Source organism: Neopelma chrysocephalum, unplaced genomic scaffold, assembly GCF_003984885.1.
Source record: "Neopelma chrysocephalum unplaced genomic scaffold, ASM398488v2 Primary Assembly neopelma1_146, whole genome shotgun sequence".
Lineage (NCBI taxonomy): Eukaryota > Metazoa > Chordata > Aves > Passeriformes > Pipridae > Neopelma > Neopelma chrysocephalum.
Window position 1 is genome coordinate 1,531,245 of NW_020897808.1, and position 23,196 is coordinate 1,554,440.

The window sequence follows — 23,196 nt, forward strand, 5'->3', positions numbered from 1 at the left end:
CTCTGAAAAACCTAATGTTTATTTTAAAAGATTGTATTTTCTTTTTGAGATTTTTAAGGAAGAAAATGAGTGGTAATTCTAAATATTAATAAGTAATTTCTGTCAAATATAAGACATTTAAACTTCAGTGAACAAAATCCTAACAATGAATTTAAACTTTTTTTTGTTCTAAAACAATGTTTACAGTTTAGAATGCTCTGAATGAACACGAGTCTTAATCTCTAAATTTTTCACAGAATTTTTTTCATGTACTGCTTTTTTCCCCTGTCCTCCTATTTAAACATATTTAAAAGAAATATTTTAAATACTTTATTTTAACCTGACATATTTTGATTAATAACAATTTCCATTGCAATAAACAGGAAAGTTCCCTGGTAGACTGCACCTATGAATCAATGTTAGACAATAGTGTGTCTACCCTTGAAGCTGTAAGCATTCTGGAAGTCCAACCCAGAAGGACATTTTTTGCCAGGTAGGCACATAGCAGGACCTTCACTGTTGAAAAATCAAACGCCCGTATTTTTTTCTCACTTTAGCTTATTTGTGTTTCGAATGGCAGCAAGTAGAATCTCAGTCCTCTGCAGAAAATTGAAACTATACAGCAATTAATGAAGTTTTAAGCTCCCAAATCAAAATGTTTATTTCCAGGAGGAGCAAGTACTGACCAAATAGCAAAACATGTACATTTAGTGTAAAGTGCCATGTGGAAAATGAGCCTTTCCAATCAGACTTGTCAGTGCCATAGCTCTCATGAACAATAGAGATGCTCCTATCTAATCTTCCAAGATCTATATTTGTCACATGCTTATTTCTGGTAGTATTTTGATAATTTTGTACTTTGTATGCTTATGCACATTATTGGTGTCTCTAGTGCTCATATGATTCCCATTTCGACACAGATTTCTGGGAATCTAAATCATGGTTCAGTTACCAAGACTACATCTGCTAGCCTTGAAATGACAGGAATGAAGATTTCACAGAACTCATTAAATGTTTGCATGGTTGAAAGAGTATGAACCAAACATGCTTTGCAAAGAGAATTGTTTGTTTTTTTCCCATTAAGGTTTTTAGGAACATTTTATTCTCTTCCAAGAATCCTTCCTGATGAGGACAGGGGAAAAAAAAAATTATAGCTCAGAAGTGACTCTATTCTGCTTCACTGAAGTCTGACAATCTTGTGTCTGAGGTTTCCTTCCTGAATACTATTTTCCCATTTTGCATTTACTCATCTCACTGAAAAGTTGCTTTTGAAATTTGAAGTGACTTCAGCAGGAGTCAGTGCACTAAAGCTGGCCATTTTTAAGACTTCCCACTCACTGCTAGATGATATTTAACTATCTCGATATGCCTCCCATCGCTGCGAGTCATGAAGATACATGTAGAGAATGACCTGGCTCCAGAAGGGCCATGGAGAAGTCTGTCATCATCGCAGACAATAAGAAATCACCGTGGAGCTCCAAAACCAAGGGCTCCAGAGTGATTCTTTTGTAGCCAAATTGGGCTATATGGCTCTCACGGCCAAACACACTTGCATTTCTTGCGACATACTTCTTTCATTCTGTGGTGTGAGCAGCAAGGGAGTTCCTCGCTATCTTACCACCCAGGAATTCCTGACACTAGGTTTGTGTTCTTTGCTTTGCTCCTCTGGCCCTGAGAGAAAAAGAACAGGATCTAAAAATGCTCCCATCTCCTTTCAATCTAAGGTACATAGGTAGGTAGGAAAAAAAAAAGTTGGTTTGTTCGGTGGGGATTTTTTGGGATTTTTTTTTTGGTTGATTGTTTGGTTTCGTTTGGTTGTTGTTTTTTTTTTTTATGTGTACTTATTTGATTTTGGGTGGCATTCTCAAAGGCTTGTAGTGACATTTGGGCTTACACTGACCTTGATGGCCAGTGGGAACCAATTGAGCATATATTTGCTGCAGCTGTCTAAGAAAAAGGAAAATATCTCTTATTATCTTGTCTTAATTAAACATGCTAAACATGATGCACTAGGTATAACTTGTATGTCCTTTACATTTCCCATCAGTGCTCTGCAGCAGAGACACTTTTCTCTGTGCATTGGGGTGGGGAAGCTGAGGAAGAAGAGTACAAGGACTTCCTGTCTCCTGGAGCCCAGGGGAAGAGGTGTGACAGCACAAACTGCACATGTGCACCACAGCAACCCAGGGCCTAGCTTGCTAAGTTGTGTATGCACTACAGCTTTGGCAGAAAATTGGAGCAGATGTCAGGGATGAAGATGAGTGAGATACTGGACTCCGATCTGTATGAGTCAAGGCAAAATACTTCATCCCAATGACTTGGGGGACTTGAATGCAGCCTTTGGCACCTGAGACTGTATCCTCAGGCTGTATAGAGTGCAAAGAGGTTGCTTCCTACATGTGCAAAATTATGCACAACATATATAGGCCCCAAAGTCTTCTGTTGTGTCTGATACCAGGGAGGCTCAATACTCAGAGGTTTTGGCCTCCTCTGACTCTTGTTCATGCTTGTTCATGTTAGGATTTTTAGGGCATCAGTGTCACTGATGTAACAGGAATTAGCTGCAGGTTAGAAAGACCCTAACAACTCATATTTGATAAATTGCAGTTTTCTTATGATGCAGGATATCTTACCGTGCAATGAAATACCTCCCTTATTGGTCTACTAGTCATTAAATAAGTCCTCCAACTCATTTTATGTCTTTCTGTTGCCAACTCGGAGACTTATAGTGCTTTCTCAGTTAAATCATCGTCTCCTAATGATCCAGCTGAATTTTTATGTCCAGCCTATCCCCCAGGAGACTTTTATATACACTGTAATGATACTGTTTGCTGGGCACTGGCAGTTAAGTGTTCTAGCACCTCATTTTACAGCCTTTGATACATTTCTGAGAAAGAAAGCACTTGGACTATTTATGAGAAATCAGAATGGCAGTTGTGTTAAGATTGCAAACACAAAGCACATGCTTAGCTTTATTTAGATGCTCCAAGCTTTACTCAAAATGAAAATTCATCCCTGTATTGGCTGGGCTTCATCTCTCTTGCCACTGCTATTGCTGCATTACTGATTCCATTATTACAATCAGCATCACTGAAGGGACTCTGGGTTTGGTATTGGCAGCTGTATGGCACAACATGAGGGAGCCTGGAGGGTTTCTGACCATGTCCTTTAGCTTGCAGGCTCTTTGGGAGGTCTCCCACAACCTGCCTGTTGTACTTTTTGTACTGCATTAAGTAAACTAAAACAACCAAATGAGTCATTTTAGGTAGTTTGATTTTTGAAAAACATGGTGTTTCTTGACCGCCAAAACAGAAATGTAAATGGAAACAATCCCCACACAGTTTGAATGTTTTCAGAGTAAAAGATTGTACCATTGCATTTAAAAATATTTTTATTTCAGCTTAAATTTTCATTTATTTAGTTTTAAATTTAAAAAGTAAACAAATCAAGTTTGGGATGAAGCACAGTATTTTCATACTTTTTCCATTAACTGTTGAGGAGAAATATTTTTAGTGCAAAACTAATAGGTTTTTTAGGATCAGCATCTTTCTACACATGCTTGCACAAACCAACATTTTCAGAGGTTTCCAGTCCAGTTACTCAACCAAAAAAATCAATTTCTAGCTGAGCCCTAGCTAGGAGGCAAACTAGTTGAGGTGAGGGCAGCTTTCATAGCTTTGCTTGTTTCTTTCTCTTCTTGCTCAGATTCTGGCTTGCACCTCAGGGCCAGGTACCTGCTGTGGGAGGCACTGCTGGATATCTCCTCTTTCTGGCAGGGGGGACATCCTTCTGTAGCTGCTGAATTGCTTATCAGACTTTCTTTTTCCCATTGTTCCCCCGACACAGGAGTTATGAATTCACCTCCCCTGCCACAAAGCACTCAAGGATAAGACACCTACATGACCTGGTTGGGAGGTGTCATTGCAGCTGTTTCGGGGCAAGTGACCCAAGTACATCCTGTGTTTTTTGCATGTGGAGGGTTGGGTAGCAAAAAGCTAAGAATGGACAGCTGAGGTTGGATGTCTCTGTGCTGCGTGTTGGGGCAATAGCATTTCTCTGTGCTGTGACAGTCTCTGCCAGCCTGGTGCACAGACTGGCTTTTTTCCTCAGTTTTGTACCAGGATTCCACGGCTCCTGTATTCAGCTGGTAACATTTTTCTTGCAATTCTGTGTTATAAACCTGTAAGCTGTAGTCCAAAACAGGGAGATAATGTTGTGCCTCTTTTTGATTTCAGATGTCCCTCTTTCATTGGTGGGGGATGTGCTATGCAAAAAGATTTTTTTTTTGACATTTTTAATTAAAATTATTGACATGGCTCACTTCTTCTGAATGTTTCTTCATTCTGAATACTAAGGTCGGTGTACAAGCTAGATTTCTCTTTTGAAGGCTGAATTCCTGCACAGCAATGCAATTCAGTGTGCCTATAATTTTTAAGATATACTGAGGTATTATGGAATAAGATATTAACTGAGGAAGATGGCAGAGTTTGAGGGAGCCATGTTTAGTTTTTCTGGACAGGAAAGTGTGTGCTATGTGCATGTAAAACAGTAGTAATTTGTGTTCTCTGCAAGAAGCAGGATTGAGATTTCTGTGAATAATTTAAATTTCTTTTTAAAACCCATTATTTTCCCTTTCTTTGTGTTATAGTTTGCTGTCTTCATTTACTTGGTAGAGTTCCTTGGTGCTTTGAGAAATGCTGTGTGAATAATAAGCTAATGATTCCTATTCATCTGCTCTTGTTCATGCTGTTTGAGATCATTAGGCGGACACTGGGCCCCCTCCTATCCGTGTCAAATTGCTGTGTGATTTCTAAATAATGATTTTGTGTCATATAACTTAAGTTAACTGAAACTCCTGGACTGAAAATATAATACTGATACTTTGTATTTGATATTGTAAACATGTGTAATGAAGGGCTGCCTTATGTAGTGCAGAGTCTCTCATACTGGATTTGCAGATCTTAGATGATTTGCAATCAACATATTACAACATCCAGGATGAGATTTATACAGCATCAGTGTCATGCTAGTCCTTATTAAAATCAAAGGGAGTTTTCCACTGGCTGCAATTAAAGCAGCTAGGCAGCACTGAGCCGTAAGGATAGAGGCACATCTTTCCAATTACAGGTAACTCAATCAAACCCCTTTGTATTCTTGTTTATTTACTTAATGAGCGGATATCACACGAGGGTTTGTGGTATCCCCCCACTAAGGGAAAGAGCAAAGCAAGTCAAATTGATAATCTCCTGTCACTGCTTGCAGTGGCATAGCAGTTTCTATTTATTGGCAAGAGAGGAATGTTTTGGGATGTGAAGTTATGCCATTACAAAATAACCTTTTAACTATATCGAAACAGTTCATTAAGTTGAGACCCTAAGTCATAATTTAATAACTCTAACCCAGAAACAGCCAGAGGAGGCTACTCTGAGGCTTGCATTTATGTTTCTCCATCTGGACTGAAGTAAGCTTTCAAGTGGAGTGTGTGCAGTAGTCTTCGCTCCTCTGATTATTCAGATACCTACAGGTAAACTTTTCAGACTTAGTGCAGAAAAATTAGATTTACCAGACAGGGAAAACTTGAAAAACAGTCTTTAGGCTCTCCTTTCTTGGGAATTGTAAACCTTTTACTTGTGGGCACAGAAACAGCATTTCTGTGAGAAGAAGGTTGCTAAATTAGGAACTTTTCAGTTTGAAAATGTCTTAAGTTGGCTTCTGCACAGACATGCAGTTTCATGCAGGAAGCTGTAGGTCACAAATAAGGCTTATTCCCTTCAAAAAGTATGAGCCACACTATTTCCCCAAAGCACTGATAATACTTTGTTGTCACTGTTAGATCCAGCCTTTAGTGACTGCTCAGCTGTACTGTCATCTAGAAGGGGACATGGTAACACTGAACAGTGCTTCCAGCTCAGACTAAAGGTACTAAAACACACTAGGTGATTGAAAAAAAAACACAAATGTTTCTTGGGGCAACCCATGATACCTCACCAACTGCTGACCAATATATCATGGCAGCATATGTTCATCTGCTCCTGTAAAGCCTGTACTGTATAACAACATCCTTGCTAAAATGTTTCGTTCAGACATGAGTGGGCCTGCCTGCTCCCTGCCTTTTCAACCAGCAAAGAGAAATACTGAAAACACGGGAAGGCCACAGACTGCTGTGAAAGCAGGAGGTGACAGGTCTGTCAAAGGGTGTAAGCAGGCCAAGGGAAGGCAAGTCTCCCGACTGAAGGATGTCTGGTGCCATGAACCATGCTTACTTGCTCTATCCCAGAGATGTGGGGCTTATGTGGCTGGACAAGGCTGTTTGCCTCCCTGCTCCCTCAGCAGCATATGGATTTGCTTGCCACTTAGAACCAAAGTTAGCTGAAGGGCAGGGATTGCAGAATAAAATGTTCCTAAAACTTAACTGAGAGCTCATGATGTGGTGGAGGAGAAAGACATCCAAATTGATGTCTTCACAGTGGAGAAGAGGGCAGCAGGAGCCCAGCTACTTTAATTAGGCACTGGAGAATCTGGACGGGAGCACGCTGCAGGAAAGCAGGCTGGATAGTTCACAGACTACTTGTTATTAGGAGGGCAGCCTGCGGGGGCTCAGGGCTTGCAGTGGAAGTTTGTTTATAATGCAGCACATTCTCCCAATCTGCTGTAAAGGAAGCCTGGATGGGGATTAGAAATCAGATTTAACTCTTTGCTGGGGCCAGTCCAAGCTCAAAACAAAATACAAAGCAAAGCCAAGCCCCTGTTTTTCTCCTAACCTTGCCTGCTTGCTCTTGTAGCTTTTCCGTGTCTCTGACCTGAGAATTGTTTCCTGTGAGTTGTGTGGGTCACACGCACTCCTATGAATATGATTTGGATTTGTCAAGCTGTCTTGTCAGAACAAAAGAGCTATTTTTGCTCAAGAACTTTATGATCCCCAACCTAATGGGAAGAGATAGGGCAGCAAAATCTCTCTATAGGTAAAAGATCCTGCTTCCCTGAGGTTTTAGAGCAACTTATTTTATTTTTACATAAATATAAATATAAAAAGGATTTGAATGTGCAGAGGGTAATCTATCACGCAGGCTTCTGTGATCCCTTTAGATGAAACAAAATTAATTTTAATCTCTCAGTGTTTGTACAAGAGGGAGCAGTGGTATTTATTTGGCATGTGTGTGGGCACGCTCTCTCTGAAGCACGCAGTAAAACAAAGCATAACAAATCTGTATTTACAAATCTGAGGAAGCCTGCACTGCAGTCAACATATTAAAGTTCTTTCAGCAGCTTGAGAGATGATTTGCACTGAGCGCCTTAGCCCAGGTTTACTGAGACAGAGGAAGGTGTTGACACAATATGTGTTTGAAACATTGCTTACACTTTCTCACATGAAACTTCAGCTGTTTCTTCGAACTTGGCCACATGCTGAGATGAAGCAAAAAATACTTTAAAAAATTCCTTGTCAGATGCTTTGCTAGATGAGGAAAAAAGATACGAAAACAAGTACAAAAATGCAGAGGAATTATTTCTGCCCATTAAAATTGTGAGTTTGCAGTCTCTTATTCACAAATTTAACTAAAGGAAGAAGATCAATATCAGAACTCTGGTAGCAGTATTAGTTACTCTATGCTTGTGAGAAATCAGGAGCTGGACTTCAAAGTGCTCTTTATTCAGTGAAGGTTATACTGTTTAATACTAAGAGAATGCTGCTTAGCAGAAAGAGATAATTAGAAAGCAGAAGTAAATGCCACTGCTCCAGCAGCATGGAAGAATGTAAAATGCCATTGCCATGTGCAGCAGGCTGCAAAATGAGGAAACCCGACTGGGAAATAATGGTTCAGAAAGTAACTGTGTTAAGGGATAATGGAAAGGAGGGCTGCTCCACCCTCTCATTTCCCTTGAGGAGGTCAATGGAAAGATAGATGAAAGGGGGGAAGCAGCTTAAAGATCCTGTATGTTTAATTTTCAGGTAGGAGGAAACAGAAGGAAAGCATACATTCCCCCTGGGCAAGGGACAGCTTTTTCTCTTCTCCTTCTTAACTGCTTGCTCCTTGCTTTTCCCTGGAATCTCTTCATGTAATATTTGAATTGAGGTTGGCTATTTTCCATAAGAAGTGTATAAGCTCCTGTAGAGCCAAGGGTTTGGTAAAGGCATAGAAGATCTATATTACTCACTTGGCCAGATATGATGTGCATGTTTCTTCCAAATATAATAGTTTCAGGTGAAAAAGTCTAGGGAAAAACTCCACAGATAAAAAAGTAGTGCGGATTGTGGCCCCTGCTCCTTTTAACCAGCACAGTCTGTTTCCTCTGACTTAGTAATTCTGACAACTCCAAATTTCTTCCAGTGGAGCAAGGCCCACTGAAATCATGATTCAGTTATTTGCAGGAAGGGTGGAGCTGACATCTGCCAGGACTAATGGAAGACAGCAGTGGTGTGTTGTCCCTTCCGCATCCCAAGATCCTAAATAGACAGTTTGAAGAGTTGAAATCAAGTGGGCCGGAGAGATGACGGTGTGAGGCTTCTCCAGCCTGAGAAAGCAGGTAGAAGGGATGTCAGCAAGATAGTTGCTTCCCTGGCTCTATTGGCTTCCTGTTGTGCTAATTTCCAAAGGAGCTAGGAGGCTGCAAAACAGTCTGAATCAGGCTCCCAGCAGCTCCTGTTGTCCAATAAATCAGTCCTAATGGAGCACAAGGACAGAAAGTTGTCTTAGGCATAGAGGCTTGCTTCTGGAGAGAATGAGGAGATTTATGGACAGGTACACAGCTAGAAAAGTTGTTGGCTTTTTGCCATCTTTCCATACATTTGCTGATGAAGCCAGAACAAAGTGAATGAAATTAAATCTCATCAGTATCCTGCTGCTTTTAACTAACACAGCCAGTCTGCTGAGATCCAGTACTTATGTCAATTCTGTGGTTTGCTTTTGTTTTGTTTTGTTTTTTCTCTGAAGTATACCAGCCCCAGGAAAGGAGGGCCAGAAAACCACCTGACCTCTGAGGCTGTGTTCAGATCCAGCTCTCTAAACTAGCCCTTTCTAGTAAGAACAACATCAGCTTTTGCAAGGCAAGTTTCTGCACTTGGTATGAGAACAGGCGGTCAGTGACAGCAGAGCTGATGGCAGCAGTGCATGTGCTGTCTGTGTTACTAACAGGTGATCAGAAGGGCTCTGCTCTTGATTTGTATCACTTTTGGATTAATCAGAGAAAACATGACATGGAAAAGTCTTTGGGTGATTGTTTTACATCCTTATGCTATTCCCCACCATTTGTAATGCCTCTGTATTATACAAAAAAGGTAAGTAGTGCTCATATTTTCACCCCACACAGGGAAAAATTGGATTGCTGTAGTGTCCTTGAGGTTTCCCAGGTCTACTTAGACTTTTATGGGGAGGAAAGACTGCCAAGTTTAGTGACTTCTAAGAGCTCCTCCATCTAGACAGCCTTTTGAATAAGATCTTTGTATGTGTCAGAGTTTGCGTGACCTATCTTGTTCTTTGGATCCTTCAACTTTAAGTACCCTGCAGGTAAAGTTACATGAAACCCATTGAGTACCATCTTGTATGACTTAATTTGTTTGTTTTATTTTGGTCTAAGTTTAAATATTTCCAGGTGTTGAAGTCACTTGAACTTTGGTCCCATCTCTTGCTGTGAATCACATGCAAATATTTCCTTGGTGGAAATATTTTCTTGTTAGTGCTTTGGCTACACAGGTGACAAAACAGATGCAAAATGTGATACTGTCCATTAGTCCAGCTCAGTTCTACCTCATTTGGGTTTGCTAAACCTGGTTGCTGCTGCTGGTTGACTTGAAAAGGCTAAAAAGTGATTTTTCCCAGGTTCCCCTTGCTCCAGTGAGATTCATAGCTTTTGTGGTTCCTTTTGAGCACTGCATATTTATTGAGGTCCCTTTTTTTCCCTTTTGCATTGCACAGCATTCCACAGCTTTAAATTGCACTATCATGGATGACAGCTGGGCCTGATTCAGTTCTAGGGGAATGTAAATAAACCTCCATATTTCAACAGTGTAAAAAGTATGTTACACTTTTTCACAAATAGACAAGAGGGAAAGCATACTTATTTATCACGGTTCAAAGATACCTGTACAAGTTTATGGATGCTCTTCTCCAGCAAGGATGCTTCTGTCTACTTGCCTTAGTTCAGTCTTCAGGTCCTTCTGTGTCAAAGCAGAGTGTGCAAGTAACTAAACTGCCACCCCAGCAAGTGTGGCATCTATTCTAGGCTAGGTTTTTTGGCTTCCATGTTTGGCACAGATTATTGCACTTTACGGGACTGTTTCTACAGAGATCCTGGGCAGAAGGCTTAGAAGATGGGTCAGATTGGTCTCTGCCAGCACCAGCAGGTAGGATGGGATCCGTATCCCCAAATCTTCGGTTTACTGGCTGCATAAATGTAGACAAATGAGTTCAGGTTCAGGCAAATTAGTTCAGGTTTCTTATTGAAAAAATTGATATGCTACTTTATGAAAGAGGTTGAGACTGTTTCATGACCTGTAATTGTAGAATTGAATACAAATATTCAAATATTCAGTTTGCCTGAAGACCTTGCAGGAACTGACTTTCAAAGAAAACTTTCTGTAAAATGTGTAGGCTCGAGTGTTTGCTTTTTGGGGGATTTTTCTCCTCATTTCCTCAGTCAGAGGTAAGTGGGTTGTCCTGATGTGCCAGGAAACAACCTCTGAGAGGCACAGGAGCCTGAAAATACATATGCTCTCCCTGCACAGACAGAAATATAATCCAGAACTAATCACTAAAACAATAGCCAATTGTGCTTTTGAATCTAATTGCAGCCCAAGCTGCAGGGGACAGTAGAAATCAGTTGATTTTGTTTGCAAGGATCCACTAGAGTGGAAGTAGTAGGTGTGTGACAGAGCCAGGAGCATGAAACTGTGAGACCTGAAACTTTAATTAGCCCTAAGGCTTTCTGTTCCCCGTTTCTTGAAGATTCCACTAGTGCTTGCCAGTTCAGGTACTGAGAAAAGCAGTATTCAGTGAGTCCAAGTGGCAGAAGGTGCCTGTTTTCTCCTGTGTTCTGTTACTGTAGGAAGGTTTTTGCTGGTAAACTTTAGCACTGAATGTGATGCTCATGGTGTATGCTCTCTAGCTAGACACACATCTCCTGTGCTTACAGGTCCCACAGCTGAAGGAGCTGCTCTTTAAAGTCTTCCTGGGCTGCCTGTTAGTACAGTGATCCTTTCCCTGGCATGGAATATGAGAGCAGGTGCCAGCTCTTTGGAGAGCAGATAGTTAGATGGCAAATTCAACCAACAGCCCCAACAAAACCATAGAACAGCATAATTATAATAAAGTTTTAAAATATTCCTGTATCACTTGGATGAATTATTTTATCTTCCACTCTGAGAATAACCTCTGATCTCCCGTGGAAATGCATCTAGCATTTAAATGGAGTCTACATGTTTCCCTTGGACATGCAATTTTGGCTAAAGGTTTCAATAGAAAAATAAAAATCAGACAAAAGACACTTATCCTGTGATAATGGTTCTGTTTCAGTTATGTTTTTTAATTATGCTAGCTGGCTGTGTAAACTTAATTGCATTAGAGGCTACTAATTATCTGATTAGGAAATGCTTGGCTGTAATAGCTTATTTTAATGATTTTCAGTTGTTTAGCTGTTACCTCAAATTGTTAAATTTCATCAGATGCATTCTCTCTTTTTTTTTTTTAACTTTTAATTTTAAATCTAATATGTGAAACATGAATACATCACTCGCAATCTTGAATGGTTGCATATTTTTTTGCTGCTTGTGCCTACCTTTGAGTGATCCCATCTCTGTTATCATCCATTTGCTGTGATGGGGTTTGGGTGTTTTTTTTCTTTTTTTCTTTCTTTCTTTTTTTGTCTCTTTCCACTTCAGTGCATTTGCTTCTACTAAGTAACATGAGAGATTTTATTTAGAAGCTGAATTGTATTTAAGCTGTCTCAAGAAGGAGACGGTGGGGTATTCTGTTTCTCCAAACTATCTAAAAAAAGATGGTGCAGAGTTAGTGTCTTCTGGCTAATGAATTTCAGAGTATCTGGTCCTTCAGATCATCTGTAGGCCTGGATTGCTTGGCTGAGTGTGGGCTGTCACCTCCATCCTAGGGGTCATGGCCAAGTGATACTGTTGGAATGAAAAGGAGAGATGTGAGCCTGACTAATCTCATTTCACTAGCTGCTTATGCTCGCTCTTGGGAATGCAATGAATTATAAATCTGCAAGTAGAGTTGTGGCAAGGAACATTTCTGAACGACTGTCCAAGCTAAAGCAAAGCGTTTGTTCACTTGATTTCAATTGATTTTCGAGGAGTGATGTCTTAAAACATTTCTTGCCCTTTTGAGCACTTTCTGAATGCCAGGGGGATTTTGGAGTCATTGCAGAAATGATGATAAAGGAGATGAGACGAGATGAAATGGAAGAAATTTGAGGTGTTTCAAGCTCCCCTTTTCATTTAACCTTTCCAAAGTGGCATATGAGCTACCCATATGTTTTTGAAGCTATGGAAAACATAAAAATACTTTGGCATAGATTGAGAATTTTTCTCCATATTTTGTTTAAGATAACTTTCACTCTTGATTTTTCAGTGCTGGTAGTGCTGAACAAAATCTGTGCTCACAAAGTGAAATATAATTGCCTCGTGGCAGATTTTTTGCCTCTGATTAGGAGCTGGTTTAAAACCTGATTCATCTTGGTACTGAGAGAAATGTCTCTGGAGAGATACTGTTATATATGTATTTCAACCTATCCTGATGTTTGGGTACCTGAGGAGACCCAACTTCTGGATCTGTTTGCAGGAAAATTTCCATTGGAGCTTCCCAGTTGTGGTTTAATCTTGTTCTCATGCCCAACTCTTGCTTTGAGTTCTGTCTTCCTTTACTGTGGACTTCCCCTTGGGTGCATCAGAAGTGAGTTTTGGAATATTACCAAAGAATAGCAGGCAGTCCTGCTCAATAAACAGGTGGAGAGGACACAGATGCTGTTGAATGAGACTTGTGTCATACCCTCTCTCCCCTCTCCACCAGACTTCCCTTCTCAATAGAAATGCCCAGCACAGCTAGTCTCACTTCATCATTTTGGGTTTGTTTACTCAAAAATAAACAATTTCATTTGCTTGCCCTCTGTAGTATGTAACTCTCAGGAGTTTGCTGATGACTAAATGAAACCTCAGACCCTTTTTGTCTGCTTCAAGAATGAAGTGGAAACCTCTCCCTCTTCACATCACCAGTAATGCAGAACATTTAGCCCATTTAGCAGCAGTCAGTAGGAAGATTCTTCTGTACCCAGTAATGCTGAGAGCCTTGTGGTGTGTGGGGAGGTGGGAGAGGTGTTGTCTTGCTAGGTCTGAGTGAAATGCCATGGAATCAGTTCACAGGATTTCTGGTTGAACCCTGCCTGGGTTCATTTGGTTCTGACTTTACAGATGTGATTTTTCTTGGACGTTTTTGGTCTTGGAGTCAAGACCAAAGTCACTCCCTTAAGCTCCTGTCCGGTCTGTCAGCATTGCATTTTATTGAAAAAAATGAATAAACAACAAACATTTAGCACATTTACCTCCTTCACCAGGTTCATAGCTGGCTTTCAGTGACCTCAGACCTGGCTTGCTAGACAGGTTCCTGGCTCAGGTGGAAGGCAGAAGCTGAAAGAGGGCTGTCAGAAGCAGGTGCAGGCAGCATTAGAGATCCAGGCAGCTTCGGTGGGTGCTTCAGAGCTTTGGCCTTGTGGGACAGTCTGGGACCTGAATAAACGATAGCAACTCTCTCTTGTTGAGAGACCTAGAGGCCTCTGTCATGGATTAGGGGTCAACCTGGAGAGCTGTGTAATGGGCTTTGGTCAGCAGTCATCAGTCAGCACGCAAATTTGAAATCAGGTACAGAAAAGGGAATTCTGGAACTGGAGGAGGAATATGTGAGGACAGGGAACGAGGCGTGGCTGTGTTCCTGCCCTTCTTTTAGTGACAGGTAGCAGTAATAAGGGACTTAAAGCTTACTGGGCAATTTTAAATGAGCTGCATATCCTGATGCTTGGGTGAAAGGTGTGCAAGATGTATCTCCCCTTGCTTGTTTAGCCTAGGACAGCAACAGCAGGTGTACAGAGAGGCTGTAATGGTGAAGAATTATAGCAGAGGTCAGGGTGGTTTTTGCCTTCAGCAGAAGGATCTCCAGGCTCCTGCTGAGGTTCCCTGAGCATGTGTGGCCCCGGGTCTGAAGAAGGGCTGGTACTGCCCTGCACAGTTTGGAAGGGCAGCAGCATCTGCGGGATGCGGGAGAGAGTGAGCTGCACAAACAGGGAAAACTGCAGAGAGAAAGAACCAGAGAAGGAGAAAAGGAGGAGAAAGCCAAGAGGCAGATACAGCTAGAAAGAAGGGGTTAAGGTATCAGCTACTGTTCAGTCTTCTGTCACTCTCTAAAAAGCTTGTAGAGAGCAATTAGGAGCTGGAAAGGAAACCTCTGTCCTGCTGCAGTCTCAGCTTTTGCTGCCAGGTGCTGCAAGTAAAGGCAGGCACTGCCACTTCATATTTAATTACTGTTTGGTGAATAAGCCTTTGGTTTTTTTCTTTTTCCTTATTGCCACCTCCAGAGTCTGCAGGTGGAAAAGCCAGAAGAAATAGCTTCAGGAACTCTTAACATGACAGCCCTGCAAGTCTGGTGATAAGAATTAATCTCAGGCATATTTCTTTTTCTTCTGCTGTTTTTGGAGAGAGAGGGGAAATAAGGGGAAAGGTGTGTGAAGATACTCTGAGACAGACTCTTCTCCTTTTTCTTTTCCTAAAGGGCTGGTGTAGCTATTAGCTGTCTGATGAGAGCAGGAATATAAATAAATGCAGATAGGCAGAATTACAGTGTAGTTATTTCTTTTAGGGGAAAAAGAAAAAAAAAAGATGGATCTTAGTGGTTTGCTCTTGGATGTTTTTCAAGGGAGTGGTACAATTTATAGTGCCAGATTATGTGGACTCTTTAAAGAGTATTTTTCTAATCAACACAAAGTTTTCTTCAATGTTTTACCGAGATTGCACAACATAAGCATGTAATGACAACTAAGTATAGGCATTTGCTGTGCTGAAGGTAGCCAGCAATCTTTAATTTGCTGTATGGATTTGCATGGCTGTGTTGAATATTATTTCCATCTTCAGAGATGCAGTTATGACTGTTCCCCTTCCCAGTATCTGATAGCATTAATACCAAGATTAACTTTCTCTTTTCCTTCTTCACAAAAAAGAGATTGATGTAATAAAAAGCAAATTAATAGAGGCTGCTAAATGGAAATAGCCAGCTATAAATACCCAAAGCATTTCATGTTAATTATAGTTTTGAGGCCTGCCTTGAAATTTTCTGGTTTCCCCTCTAAAATATTAAAAATCTGACAGTGATGGGCTGGAAAAGAACCTTAAGAGAACTGCTGCTACTTTTCATTAATTTAATACATGATTTTTTCAGTAGAAGATTTTCCGAGTTTAAAGATTCAGGAACTTAGATTCCTTGGAGCCTTTGATATCTCGCCTCCCACATTGATGAGGTGTAGGTGTAAAAACTGTCTAAAAAGTGTTTATAAAAGGGTAGTAACAGCCAGTGCAATGATAGTAGTTTTGGAAGAAACAAATTATTTACAGATGTTAAAAACATGATTAATCATGTAGAAATAGATTGGAAATTTGCATGCCGTGAAAATCACAGATCTAATTTGTTCCCAGAGGATATATTTAAGTACAGCTCCATTTCTTTTTGACTTTGTGATGAAAGGCAATAAAAAGGCAAAATGTTTTGTGTTGAAATTGGTATAATACAAGGTTTGTGTACTTCCCTATTGGCTGAAACTCGATATGATTCAGAATCCTTCAAGATGGGGTGTGGTTGGCTCAACCAGAAACGCAATGCAGCAGTGAAGACCCCAAAATTATACTCCAGTGTCAGTAGCTGGTATGCACCTCAGGACAGAAGTTACAGGGGAATTTGTGACCTTGTTCGTGAGTGCAGGATGGTTCCTGGCATCCACCTTCCATAAAATCACCCTGATCGTTCTCTGGCTTCTCTCAGTGTTGCTGTAGGCTGCAACCGCACTGGACTGGAACTGCTGTCACCCAAGACATCTTGCTGTAATTGCAGCCATCTGCCCTTCTGGTGCTGCTGTTGCTTACAGCAGGGAGATTCTTCAGGAGTAGGGCTTCCTTCAAGTTTGATATTAAAGAGCTGCCTGTTATCGTCTCATACAATCAAAGTGGTTAGGAATAGAAGGGAGCTTAAAGATCATCTAGTTCCAACCCCCCTGCCATGGGCAGGGACACCTTCCAGTAGACCAAACTGCTTAAAGCCCCATCCAGCCCAAACAGTTTGAGTGCTATTGTTGCTGAAGCTGAGACCTTTTAGTTTGAGCTGGCTCCAAACATATGGAAGAGGAGGGATATGTCAGCCTTCTCACTCTGTTTAACTGCTTGGCTTCATGTAGAGATGAATGTTGTCGTGTGAGCATAGAAGATTATGTGTTTTCTATGTGAACTAAAAACAACAATTAGGCAGCAGGAGGAGGTTGAGCATCCTGACTCTAAATCCTGGATTGTGAGAAAAATCTCCATAACCCTAGATATTTAACACAGCTGGAGCCCTATACCACTCTAGTTCTGTTGGCATCGATCCTGATGTGGGAGAGTAGGAGGAGAATCATACTGATTACTGGTCTTTTGTGTCTTGGTCAATGTATATTTCTGCTTCACTGAAATATTTTGATAACTGGGAATCATCTTTTAACTCCCCTTGAGATAAACACTTCTATTTAGCCTGGGTTTTGTTTTATTGCACAACATACAATGCGATGCTGCACTTTGAAATATCTTGAAGCACAATGCAGTAAGCAAGGAACAGTTTTGTGCATATATGACAAAATACAAGTCTTTGCTGAAGTTGCAGATGGCCTCAGCCTTCTTTTGGTTTATTTTCGAAAGTTTTGCACGTGTACAGTGTATGTCAGTGCATGATTTTGTGAATTTGATTTATTTTTAAAAAACTTCTTGTAGAGGTTTAAGTAAATTTTCTGTTTGAGTTAGAACATCTTTTCTTAGATGTAATTGATTTGTTTCAGAAAACAACCTAAAAAACCCCAAACCAGAAGCACAACTGAAGTAAAATTCATAGTTGAATTTCGCCTCACTTGAAGGTGGAGTGAAATGATGTTTGTAGTCCTTTCAAGAAGATCTCAAAGTTGAAAGCTTTCAAGAAAACAGAGGATTTGTCACATGTGAGGCTTGTGTACCTGACCATTACTTTAGCAACACAAAGACAACTTTTAAAAGGTATAAAAAGGAAATAGGACTCTGTGATCTCTTTTCACAGTAGTAAAATAATTGTCAGTGGAGTTCCAAAGGGTTTGTACTGGCATCAGTGCTGATACTCATTCATATTCATCTATTCATTCTCAATATATTCACAAAAGAAATGGAAAAGGGGTAAACTGTTATTAAGGACGTGAATTAGTGCTATCAATAAACATTATTCACAACAGTAAAGATGAAAGCCTACTGAAAAATTATGGAAGGACCCTATGAGACTCAGTGACTGGGCAATAGATGAGCAGATCAAATTAAACATAGATAAATGTTAAGTGATGCATGGGTGGGAAAAAAATCTTAGTTTCACGTGTTATGTGGTGGCTTCTGGACTGGCCAGTAAATCCCTGAGAGGTAGATCTGGGCTTATGATAGAGAGTTCCCTGAACACATCAGCTCAGAAGTCAAAGAGCAGAGCATCATTGGCAATATTAAAAGTAGAATAGAAAAGAAAATTAAATCATGGTATTGCATGAAGCTGTGGTTTGCTTATTGAAAACTCTGTGTGGTTCTGCTCCTTTCATCTCAAAAGGATGTAGTACAACTTGAAAAAGTTTCAGGGAATAGTTAGGACCTGACAGAGGTGTTGGGGGGAATATGATGGTAACAACACTGAGTGGTATGGAAAGGGTGACAGAGCTCAGTTAAGTACAATCTCTTTCACTACAAGAACCTATGGTCCAGGTTCTAAAGAAACAAATATAGTTTTCATGTGAGGTTTAATTATACTCCAGAAGTCTTTGTAATAGGATGTTATGAATACTAAAAATGTCATGGTTTGTGTGAGAGACTGGATGAATTCATGCAGGAGACAAATGATTCACCAGAGTCCTCGGGAGGTTTCTTGATGGGGGGAAGTACTAAATATACATGATCTGTTCTTACCCTTTTTACCTAGGCATCTGCTTTTGGTAGTTGTCAGTGAGAGGATTCTGGCTCAGATAGACCTTTGGCCTGACCCACTGTGTCACTTTTATGTTCTGAACGGATGGACTGCATCATGGTCTGTCCAATATTTATAAATTCTTACAGACCCAGAAACTGAGGGCAAGAAATAGAACTTTATCAACCTTCTCTCTAAGCTGGAGAGATATCGATTTGATGTATGGACTATTCAGTGGATAATGAATCGTCAGGATGGTTACACCCAGTGAGTAGTGTTCTATGTCCAGCTGGAGTTCAGTGATGAGTGCTGTCTCTCAGGGATCCATATTGGGGCTTGTATTGTTTAGTGTCTTCATCAATGACATAGATAATTGGATTGAGCATATCCTCAGCAAGTTTGCAGATGGCACCAATCTGTGTGGTGTGTTGACACACCTGAAGGAAGGGATGCCATCCAGAAGGACCTTGACAAGCTCAAGAAGTGGGCCCGTGAGAATCTCATGAGGTTCGGCAAAGTCAAGTACAAGGTCCTGCACCTGTGCCAGGATATTCCCTGTTATCAATAGAGGCCGTGGGATGAACAGATCGAAAGCAGCCCTTACAAGAAGGACTTGGGGGTGCTGGTGGATGAGAGGCTGAACATGCCCTGGCAATGTGCACTTGCAGCCCAGAAAGCCAATTCTGTCCTGGGCTGCATCAAAAGCAGTGTGTGCAAGGGAGGTGCAGTTGAGGGAAGTCAAGGGAGATGATTCTATCCCTCTGCTTCACTCTTGTGAGATCCACCTGAACTGCTGCATCCAGCACTGGGGTTCTCATTACAAGAAAGACATGGACCTGATGGAGGAGATCCCAGAGAAGGATTACCAAAATGATCAGAGGGATGGAGCACCTCTCCTATGCAGACAGGCTGAGAGTTGGGGTTGTTCAGCTTGGAGAAGGCTCCAGGAAGACCTTGCAGCAGCCTTCCAGTACTTAAAAGGGCAAGAAAGATGGGGACAAACTTTTTAGTAGGTCTGTTGCAATCAGATATGGGGTAATAGTTGTAACCTAAAAGAAGGTAGATTTAGATTAGATATAAGGAAGTAATTTTGTATCGTGTGTGGTGAATTACTGGAACAGGTTGCCAAAAGAAATTGTAGATGTCCCATCCCTGGAAACATTGAAGGTCAGGCTGGATAGGTCTCTGAATAAACTTATCTGGTTGAATGTCCCTGCTTATTGCAGGTGGGTTGGACTAGATGACCTTTAAATGTCCCTTTCAACCCAAACCATTTAATGAATCTATGAAATAAAGTTTCCATCTTCTTGGTCCCTCTCCTGTCCTGTCCTCCCTAAAAGATAATAGAATTGTTTAGAGGCTTCTAGAAAAAATTGAACTCTGCTATGTTGGTGTGACATGTAGATAAACTGGTCAAGAACTCTCATTGACAGCAGCACACAGGCTGGAGTGCAAGCCAAGGGTGCACAACTCAGTGGGGCTCTTCTTGCTCACCTGGGGTACTTCAGGTGTTTCTCCAGGACTATCTTCTGCCTGCCATAATGGGCATTGTTTGATGATCTCTTTGTGCAGGGGAGCTTGATAAAGTTTATGTCACACTGGAAAGCTGAAATCAAAGCATGGGTAAAAATCCTGTGGGAAGTCGTTTTGCAGGTGCACATCTTTTACGCATCTTTATATGCATTTAGGTGTTTTATCTGTGGGCCTTCAGTCCTAAACATTCCTCCTGTGGTGGAGCGAGATTATCAGGGGATGCAACATCACTAGCAACTGTCATTCTTTAAAATCCATCTATGTTTTGCCCCTGTGTTTTTGGGAAAAAAAATCCCATCCACCTCTGACCTTTTGCTTTTGAAAATAATCAGAAAGTCACTGTGGTGTTTTAGTCTCTCCTGGAAGGTTGTGTTTAATTGTGTATATAATTTGTATGTAGCTGTGATCTTGTTATCCCTGAGTCTGCAGAAGTCCCTAGAAAGAACTGAATAGATATTTTACACATTGACGTAGAGGAAAAAGTGCTGACGGATACTTCTTATCTCCCCTGGTAGTGACTCTGTAGGAAGCCAGTAGGTAGTGGGGAGGACAAAGGGCAGCCTCATATTTTAATGAGATTTAACACAAGTGGTAGTGAATTGTTAGATTTTAATTTATATTCCTTTAATTAAAATCTTTAACCTCGGAATCCTGATGTTCATTCAAAGAATCTCATGGGAAAAACTAGAATGAAATTCTGTCTTTGAATTCTTTTTGTTTATGACAAAGCATCTAAAACACCAGAGTCTAGGTAGAATATTTCCTCCTGCTGTCGAGATTGGCCTTATCTGGGTAATAGGTCAAAGCAGAGCCTTCAGGGATAGCTTGAAATGTATTTTAGATGTGGCATGCACAGCAAAGTCCCTCTTTTATCTGCGTTGCCTCTGCATACTTTGATGCCATTATGACAACCTTCCTATCTGATTTTTTTTCTGTGATTACATAAAAATTTCCCTCCTGGTAAAGTGCACTATAAACTTTAATTGAATTCTGTTCAGTTTAGCACACTCTCACAGGTGGGAGAAGGCTGTAATGGCTTTTTGCATGCAATGAAGTTACTTCTGTTTTCTGAACGCATTTGAAAAGTTGGCAGATGTTAAGAGAAAAGACAGAGTAACAGAACCTGCCCACATATGGATTCCTCTTAGGACACTTGCATATGAATCGTATCCTCAAATATGGTGCCTTCAGAGATGACATTTGAAAAAGTTCATGTACCTTCTATCCATGCCAAAACCCATATACAACTATAAAACAATAAGAAAATGTATGAGTGCTGCCAGAAACCTGTATCCATGTGGATCTTTCCTCGTTCAAAAAACACGTACACGATCCAGACAATAGAAAATGGCACAAGGTGCAAAAGAAGACAAGTCAAATAATAATCTTTTTTGTTCTGAGCAGACAGCAACCACAAAAGTTGCAAGCTGGTTAACCTTGAGTGTGCAAGCAAGAGCGTGCAATGAAGGAAAACTAACTGGTTTCTATGAAAACATGAGGACATGTTTCTGTCTGGCAGTAAAGCCAATGCTTGAGACTTGGTAATAGGTATTCCAGATCTCCCTAGGAGATTGCAACGGCTTTAGTGGCTTCTAGGCAAAGCAGGGCTAGTAAGCTATCGTGAAGGAAAGAGAGAACCACACCCTAAAATACTGGCATGTGAATCAAAGGCCACAGGCTGCTGGTCACCCCTGTGATGCTCAGAGCATCTTGTGGGTCCCTTTATAGGTATTGCTTAAAACTGAATGCTTTGGGTTTGAATGAATACCTTTTGAGAAGAGGAGTCATGAATGTCAAAAGATTGTTGGAAGAGGCACCCTGCAGGCATCAAGAAAGCAGTGAAGAAAGATTCATCTGGGGAAAAAAGTCTCTGCAACCACAGTACTGAATCACAGAGTAAGACTGCTGAACTTCCCCTGGCTTCCTTAAAAATTGAGGTGTAGTTGGGCCACCACACTAACCTCTGGAGAAGTGCAATGTTTGAAGTGGTTACCAAAAATAAGGTAAATGTTGATTTCTTGCTTAAACTGGCAAACTGAAATGAGTACCAGCCTTTTAACTTCTGATATAGAGGCAAGATTTTCTTTTATATAAAGCAACAATTTTTCATGGTAAACTTCTTTACAAAAGATAGTCTCATTTTTATTTATGATGTAGAATTGAAACAGGGTTTTTCACGTAATGTGGATCTTCAGCAATCCTATACTCTGGTCAGGGATCTCATATGTTGTAATGCCCCTATTCAACTCATCAACAACACACAGGCAGTTCAGAATGTTCCTGATTTTTTTCTAAATTTCTTGTGTCAGTCTTCATCAATTTGTGCTATTTGTTTATGTTACTTTTTTAAGCAGAAAAAAAGAAGATGAACCAACAGCAGGAAGCATTTTTCTCTCCTTTGATTCTGAAATTTTCTTTTGATTCCTAAAACACCGCTGCTTAAGCTGCTGGGAGTTTGTTCTGCTTATATTCAGTTGAGTAACAGTCCAGCTGATTCCAGAAACCTCCACAATCTGCAATGTCTTATTTAATAGTGCAGAATAAACAGTTACTGATTTACATAATTTATGTTTCCCTTGTTTCCAGTGCAGTTTCCTGATTATGTTAACAAAATCATGCTTTTACTTTCTCACCTTTGAAGTTCTTACCTTGGAAGCTGAGTATATCTGCTTTATTAATTCAGTGTAGGTGACATTAGGAATGGGCCATGGTCCATAGTGCACTAATTACAGGCAGATAAAACAGTTTCTCATTAATATGAATATGTAATCAGTTTCTTAAGAATAGTGTCTGTTGTCTGCAAGGAAACAGGGCAACCTAGTGCAAATTGCTCTGTTTATTTAGAAACAAAAAAAAAGAAGGCAGTCTTGGAGAGGAAATCAACTAATCAATTGAAGAAGCCAAAAAATAGAAAGGGAAATGGATGGGGAGAGATCACACATCAACCATTAGTGAGGTTCTGATAATAGCTGAGGTCTCCTCAGTGCAATGCACCTTTTCCGGGCCAATCTTTCCTTTCATTTTTTTTGTTTGTTAAATCAAAGGCCTGCCTAATGTTTCTGTGTAATTCCAATCCCTGTATTGTGAAACTGGCTTTAAATTGGAACTGAGTAGAGGTTTAGAGTGGCATTTTGAATTTTTGCCTCTTAAGTTTTATTTCCCCTCATTTTGCTTGCTGACTTGGGGACTTTATATGCTCTGTTTGGATCCTACAAAAAGCTGACTGATGTGGTCAGGAACTTGATCTTCTGGTTTGCTCTGCATCTTACACAGTGCTCCTCAGAGTGACTGCACTCTGGTGTGACTTGCTGAATGTTATTGCTTGTCTCTTTCCAGGAGTCCTATGGGAAATATAGGTTCAAATTTAACCTTTCTGCTTCAAAAACAATGTATTTTTAATTTATTTATATGCCTGAATGAACAAAGTCCCAACAAATTATGGGCTGCTTTTTGAGCTTGGAAACCATTTATGTTTTCATTTGGTCCATTAATT

At 40.5% G+C, this 23,196-nt stretch overlaps 1 long non-coding RNA gene across 1 annotated transcript in view; it reads left to right on the forward strand.

The window, feature by feature from the left end:
• Window positions 1-364: 364 nt before the first annotated feature.
• Window positions 365-23,196, forward strand: part of LOC113975831 — a 35,563-nt gene continuing 12,731 nt past the window's right edge. Inside the window, exon 1 of the long non-coding RNA XR_003536947.1 lies at window positions 365-472. This is a non-coding gene — a long non-coding RNA (uncharacterized LOC113975831). The remainder of the gene's footprint in view (window positions 473-23,196) is intronic.